The following is a 6,846-nucleotide window of genomic DNA, read 5'->3' on the forward strand; positions in this document are numbered from 1 at the left end:
TCTGGAAACATGTTTGAATTTTTGACACTGTGTGCTAAATAAATGTTGTCAAAAGCAAGTATTTTGTTGATATTAAATAATATTTTGCTACATGTTAGGGCACGAAAATAAATTTAATTTCTTTGTCCAGTTTGTTCGAACAGCGGCCGAATCGGAAAAATGGCGTCGCCGGCAATACATAATATTCTTCCGCCGACGCAGCCAAGGCTACGGTGCCTGTTTGCGATCCTCGTCCGCATCATAATATAGTGCGTTAAAAATAAAAAAAGAAATGAATTGACAAGCAAAGTGAACAGTAGTTGATATTATAGTAGACCGATGGAAGTGTTTTATTTTGCAAATAGATTGATTTTTCTTTTATGTTTTCCAGAACCGAGTGACGCAGATTTTTCGTTTTCTCAGGCGCCGGCTGTATCAGGTTTTCGCAGCTGAGCCGGCAGGTCTGTTTGTGAAAATGGCGTCGCTGTCACCTGCTCGCTTGTTTTCTTCCCCCGCTTCGACTTCGAAAACATCTCCTGTTCGCCTCTTTTCCAAGGTGAAGTCTCCAAAGTTTTCTAAAGACTGCAAGGCGGTGATAGTTAATGTCTACGCAAGCATAAGGAAGCTCCACCCCGAGAAGACTGTGCGTGACGTTCTCGCAATTGTGGGCGAGATGACCGGAGTGAGCCCTCGGACAGTTGTGAGGTTTAAGAAAGAAGGTCTTTCTGGCGGAGTAAAATAATTGAAGCCACACTGAATTCTATCACCCCACAATTAATGATTCATTGTGTGCAGCATGCGAAAAAATCCGTGAACACCGAAAAACAGCGCCTCTCAGCACGTCCGTTGCCAACTCTCACTTCACTTTCGTTTCCCTGCGGAAAAAGTTAACAGCACGCTTCTTATTAAAGAAGTAATTTCATTTTGATAACAAAAAAGGCCACTTATATATGGTTCGCATTTAGACTTTCTATCTAGAGATTCGCCGAAAAAAGAAAAAAAAATAACAAACCTACGCTGAGGATCGAACCTGGGCCCCCTCACAAAATGAACAAACATGCCCGCGCTTCGTACCACTCAGCCACGACGCGAGGCGGAGTGACACATTTTGTTAGTTTTTTTTTTTGACGGACTGCTTCCGTACCTTTGGCTGTGTAGACAGCTATGTATGAAACGGAGTATAGGTTGGCTGCAGTTCCGAACGTGTACACTACAAAGCCGCGAATCTCTAATAGCACTCCATAGGTGTTCTGTTCAGTGCTTTAATTAAATGGAATAGCAACCAGAGACGACTTATTGGTATGTGGTGTACCTTCTGCAGCACATTCGATTGAGCATGATATCCAAAACAGCTTCTCAAGCGCATCGCAAGGGTCTTTGGCTGCAAAACGTAACTGAAAGCAGCAATGTTGTTGTTGTTGTTAGCCTATCAAAAGATGGCACATACCCACACTGGGGGATTGGCCAAGAATCGGGTGGCTGTTCACCTGAACGCAGTTAACAAAAAGGAAAAGCACGTGGGAGCAATGTGGTATACACGCAGCAATGTGCTGTGCTGCGTGTAACCTAGCCGCAGCGCCGAATTTCCTTCTCTTTTTCTTTCCAAAGCATAGCTTGCGTGGTAAAAATAACGCATGTATATTACGGCTAAGTTTGTGTAGCCGTCGCCCTTGAGTGTTCAGTGTTCTCCCTTACAGCGCACGGACGCGGCCTATTTTGAAATGTTATACCGGCCTGTTGGTGTAATGACGTGGTGATTAGTAGCAGTTACGCAGTCCCGTAAGTTGCCTTTCAGTTTTTATCGCATTTTCTATTGCCTTCATATCAGACACATTTGCTTTTATTCCCTGGTTCGTTGCCATTCGCAACTAGTTCGCTGCCGTTATCAACCACAAAATTGCAAGGTAAATCAGTTTTCCGTAATTGTTAAAATAAAAATAAAAACTAATTTGCCAAACCATGGAAAAATCAAATAACCGCCAGCCGTTAAGTATTGACTGATTTAGCAAATCTGCAAAAATAGTTATTTGCTAGCCGGAATGTGCAGTAGTACAGTACCAGCAACCGCTGCCAAACATTACGAGCGACCGCTTTTTGTAGCAGAATGGCTGCGAAGAGAGCTTATATCATGCAAATCCTTGGAGGAATATCGGTACTTTTTAACACCTGTTGGGCCGGTTCAGTGGTACTTAAGAGCGCTCGAGGCGACTGAGCCGACGACTCGGGTTCAATTACGCGGCCGCGCCTTTCTATGAAGGCGAAAGGCAGGATTGTGCTGTGAAATATCAGACTCTCAAGTGGTCGACATTAATCCAGAACCCTTCACTACGGCGTCCCTCACCGACAATGTGTCGCTTCGTGACGTGCCCCACAATTTAAAATTTTTTTCACTTTTTCTAGTCGTTGCAGAGCTTTCATGTGCACTGCATCGGAGCTGCAAGGGTTTCTTGCCGCGCGGTATCACGTGAGCTGCCTTTGGCTGCAAGCAATTGGTACACCGCATTTTAGTTTCTGTGCTAAAATCGGCACATGCGGCACGTTGAGTTCTTCCTCTAAAAAGTTTTGTGTGCTTACCAGCTTCACGACCTTTCCTAGGCACACAGTCTGCATTCCTGTCGGTACATGCCCCTGTCAGAATTAACTGCTTTTGTTCAATATTTGCTATGGCTTAGGGCATATTTATTCCAGAAACTTCCATGCTAAACAACTGTCTCAAGCTACTAAATTTCAATGCAGCTGTAATACAAAAATGCAACTGCATGACAAATGTCTTGCATTTTCAGTGCTACTGTTTTCTTTTTGACGCACATATTATGCCTTAGCAAGCATGCACCGAGACTATGTGGCTGAAATCCTCTACTAATGTGCGTTCAGGGCCTTATGGGCAAGTGACACAGCAACTATGCCAAAGTCCACTTACTAAAGCTTTGGTGCATGTATGAGAACCTTGCTCACACACACACGCAGAATTAACCAAACATAAATATGCACTGCAATGCATTTCAGAGACTGCATGGTGGTGCGGGACATTGCATGCCATATGTATATCCGTTGCAGCTCTGAATGTTACGAATTCCTGTTTTTGATTTCCCAATGCTGGTTGCTACATTTCGTAGATAAAAAAGAAAGTACTAAAATAAATGCTTTGTTTTATAGGGTCTTTAGAAATATTCAGTAGATTCAGAATGTAATATCAATGTTGCTTCCCATCAAGGCAGAGGGCCCTTGCAGAGGTAATAGAATATCGTTTTGCGAGTTGCACAGTGAATTATACATTCTTCTTTTTTCCACGGTATTAATTTGTTTGAAAATGTTTGAGATGTTGTTAAAGTAAAAAAACCTTTTCACATGGGTAATTGCTGATTGTACCCCAACAGAATTATCTCTTTTTGGTTTCCATGTGCTGTCTGGGGAAGCTAACTGCCATTCTTTAAATTATATGCGTGCTGATTATGGCTGATATACTGTGACATTTCTTTTCTGTTAGGTCAGCTTCAGTAGGAAAATGAATCTTCGGACAATGGACACGATGGGAGCAAAATTACAAGCTGTCACTACAAAATGATCTTCTGTATACCGTATACTTCTCTTAATCTAGCAAAGGATATCTTCGCAATTAAATAATGCCCTTTTAACATCAATTTGTGCAGGGAATGTTGCCTCCACAAACTTCGAGTTCTGTTCAAACACCAGAAAAGAGAAAACAAGCGATGGTAAGCAAGGCAGGCAGGCAAGGTTAACCTGAAAACAACATACAACACCAGAGCTTTCACATGTGTGTGTGTGAATGGCTTATTTCTGGCATGTTTTTATTCCTGCAACCCATTTACAGCGCATAGGTAAGGGGTCTGGAGTGACTGGATCAGCTTGATTTTACACCCATGACTCTTGCTAACACACTTAAAACATTTGTATGCCTTTTTTTTTATCAATAAACCAATCAATTTTTTAGTGTGTGAGTGTCCTCCACATCAAGCTGAGGGGGAGCCCCTGCCAGATCTCTCGGCTTGGAAATGGGTGTCCAGCAACACAAGCAACGGCGAGTGCAATGGAAATTTTTGTTCCTACACCTCAGTGCGAACCTCCTGCATGTTTGTTCCCTCTGAAGAAAGTACATGTGGCTGGAACTGGGCAGCTTGTGATTGTAGGTGACTAAATATTGATTCTGCTTTATAGGTTGACACTCCGGAGAAAGCTTTCTTGAGAGCACGTGCAGCAAAGTTTGCCTCGGAGCGCATAAAGACTCGAAAGCAGATCAAGCGGCTGCAGCAGTCTAGGAGAAGACCGCAGAAAAAAAAAAAAAAGCTTGAATTGAAGGCTGTGCTTCACATGATACATAGGCAAAACATCGTGCTGAAGGATCAGGTGGCCATGCTTGACACCCTTGGAATAGCCAATCAACACCTCCCTAAAAGACAGATATCCAAGCGCTCTGGCCGGGACGTGCCGAGGCAATTTTCACCTGAGCTCAGGGCTTTTGCGCTGGCACTCAATTTCTACTCGCCACGAGCATACAATTACGCTAGACAGGTCTTCGACACCTGCTTGCCCCACCAAAGAACAATGCAAGAGTGGTAAATGCTGGCTTTTTAACTGAGGCATTCAATGCTGTAAAAATGAAATGCACCGAGATGAGCAGCCGAGGCCACCAAACTGTATGCAGTCTGATCACTGATGAAATGTCAATCAGGCAGCAGGTTCAGTGGAAAAAGGGCACAGGAGTTGATGGTGACTGCCTGCCACAGGCAAAAGCTGCTTTTTGTTGCAATGGCAGTAGCCATTAACTGACGGTGGAAGCTGCCGCCCGGATACTTTTTTGTAGATGGTCTTGTCGGCGAGCAGTGAGCTAATTTAGTGATATACACAAAGCCTGCTTCTTGCCCACGATGCTGGGGCAATGGTTGTAGCTCTAACATGCGATGAAGCTCCAGCAAATACAGCCATGTCACAGGAGCTGGGCTGCCGCTTCAAAAATGTAGACCAACTGAAGACGACAATCTCTCATCCTGCCACCCAAAAACCAGCGGTATGTTAAAACTTGTCACAAATGCTCTACCGCACAAAAAATCAACAAAGGAAACACGGTGGCATGGCAGCATATTGAGCGGCTACATAGTTTGCAACAAAAAGAAGGGCTTCACTTGGCCAACAAGCTGCACAGAGCGCATATTGAATGGCAGGGGCAGCCGAGGAAGGTCAGGCGTGCGACCCAAGCTATGAGCACTTCTGCAGCCACAGCACTTGCTGAATGTTGAGTGCTCAAAGTAGAAGGTTTTGCCGACTCACAGCCAAGTGAAGAATTTTTGAGGTGCATTAACAATACCTTTGATGCGTAAAATTTAAGGAGCATATAGCAAAAGGGTTTCAAGAAAGTTTTAAATGAGTGAAATTTCAAAGATGTTGAAGCCATGTTTAGAGCCTCCATCATTTACCTGTCACCACTGAGGAAGTCTACCAGTGGCCACAGCATGATTGAGACGGCACAAAAAACGGGATTTTTAGATTTGATCAGATGTATGAAAAGCTTACTTGCACTCTACAATATCACTGTCATGGAAAAGAAAGTCCTCAAATATACAACGGAACACAAAATTTGTCAAGACTGCCGGAACTTTTTTTCAGACTTGTCAGGTCCCACGGAGGCCACAACGACCACCCAACTACTGTACAGTTTCGTGCTGCTTTCAGAAAAGTAGTAGTTCACAATGAGCTCGCTGATGTAGCAACAGGGAACTGCTTACCTTTAGAAACTGCAGCAATCTTGTCCTGCGGTAGTGCTATTATTGCTTCAGCAACTGAGACACTAAACGCGTCAAAAGACAGGAGGCGCATCTTGGATGCGGACACTGCTGCGCAGCACCAATTAGCCAGAGATCACGACTATATCTCACATCCAGAGCATAATACTGAATGGGGATAGAGTAGTGACGTACCTGGCTGGTTACGTTTCACACAAGTTGCATACTAAGCCGATGTGTGAACAGTGCGCGGCAGCGTTGTTTGCATCTCGGCCACAGGGTAACACATACTCTTTCATTCAGAGAAAAAGTAGCGGATGGCTGAGCTGCCCATCAGAGAGAGAGAGAGAGTGTAAATAAAATCTGTCGTAATTCTGAGTCTCTTGTTCGATTGCCATCGCACAGTAAAAACCTGTCATCAAATACTTTGTTAACTAACCCTGTGCATGAAGTTTCGGTTTCATTACAGCAAAGAGATCTGTTTCTGGAGCTTCATGACCACATGTTTCCACTTGAGGATCATTATGTCCTTCTAGTGCAGAGCGTTGCAGGGTGCTTTTTAAACATAGGCTCTATCACGTAGGCAAGAAGGTCACAGAAAGCTTCCAGGATAGCAATGTGCGACAAATTTTTAGGAAGCTTACCCAGTTTAAGGGCCAGTAGCGGGCATATAGCTACAAGTTTCTTTCCGAAACTGTGAGGCAAAGGAATGCATGTCCAGTGGAGCATCATGTCGGAGAGAGGGGGAAGGGGTTATCATCATATCAGGAGGGTTCTGGCTATGTACTGTGGCCAGTAGTTTAATCTTGCAATAGTCATAACTCCTCAGTCTGAATCCTCTGCTAGTTTTTGCGGATAAATTTTTTGTTCAGCTCACACTCGTCAATGACTGGTTAGTAAACCCTGAACCCCCTTTATTTTTGTGCATAGCATTTACCATGTATATTTAACTATTGTTTTATTGCATGCTGATAATGTAAATAATGCCTCCTATATTTGCTTACTGGCCGTATTGGTTGGTCAAGAGCCCAAATAAATGTTTCTGACTATGCAACATGGTGTCACTGCTTTACTTTCACTATTATACATTTGGTCATGCACTAAACTTTGTGTAAACAGGCCCTGCAGG

At 43.7% G+C, this 6,846-nt stretch overlaps 1 long non-coding RNA gene across 2 annotated transcripts; it reads left to right on the forward strand.

Annotated features, from left to right (window-relative positions):
* The first annotated feature begins 322 nt into the window (after positions 1-322).
* On the forward strand, positions 323-5,889 carry LOC144133600 (uncharacterized). 2 transcript variants are annotated; one of them, XR_013315084.1, is made up of 3 exons: positions 323-2,471; positions 3,467-3,692; positions 3,932-5,889. It is a non-coding gene; the product is annotated as an uncharacterized LOC144133600 (long non-coding RNA). The 2 variants fall into 2 exon arrangements; XR_013315083.1 differs by lacking the exon at positions 3,932-5,889 and having other exon boundaries at positions 323-1,278; positions 1,677-2,471; positions 3,467-3,921.
* Positions 5,890-6,846: the final 957 nt, after the last annotated feature.

Source organism: Amblyomma americanum, chromosome 5, assembly GCF_052857255.1.
Source record: "Amblyomma americanum isolate KBUSLIRL-KWMA chromosome 5, ASM5285725v1, whole genome shotgun sequence".
Taxonomy (NCBI): domain Eukaryota; kingdom Metazoa; phylum Arthropoda; class Arachnida; order Ixodida; family Ixodidae; genus Amblyomma; species Amblyomma americanum.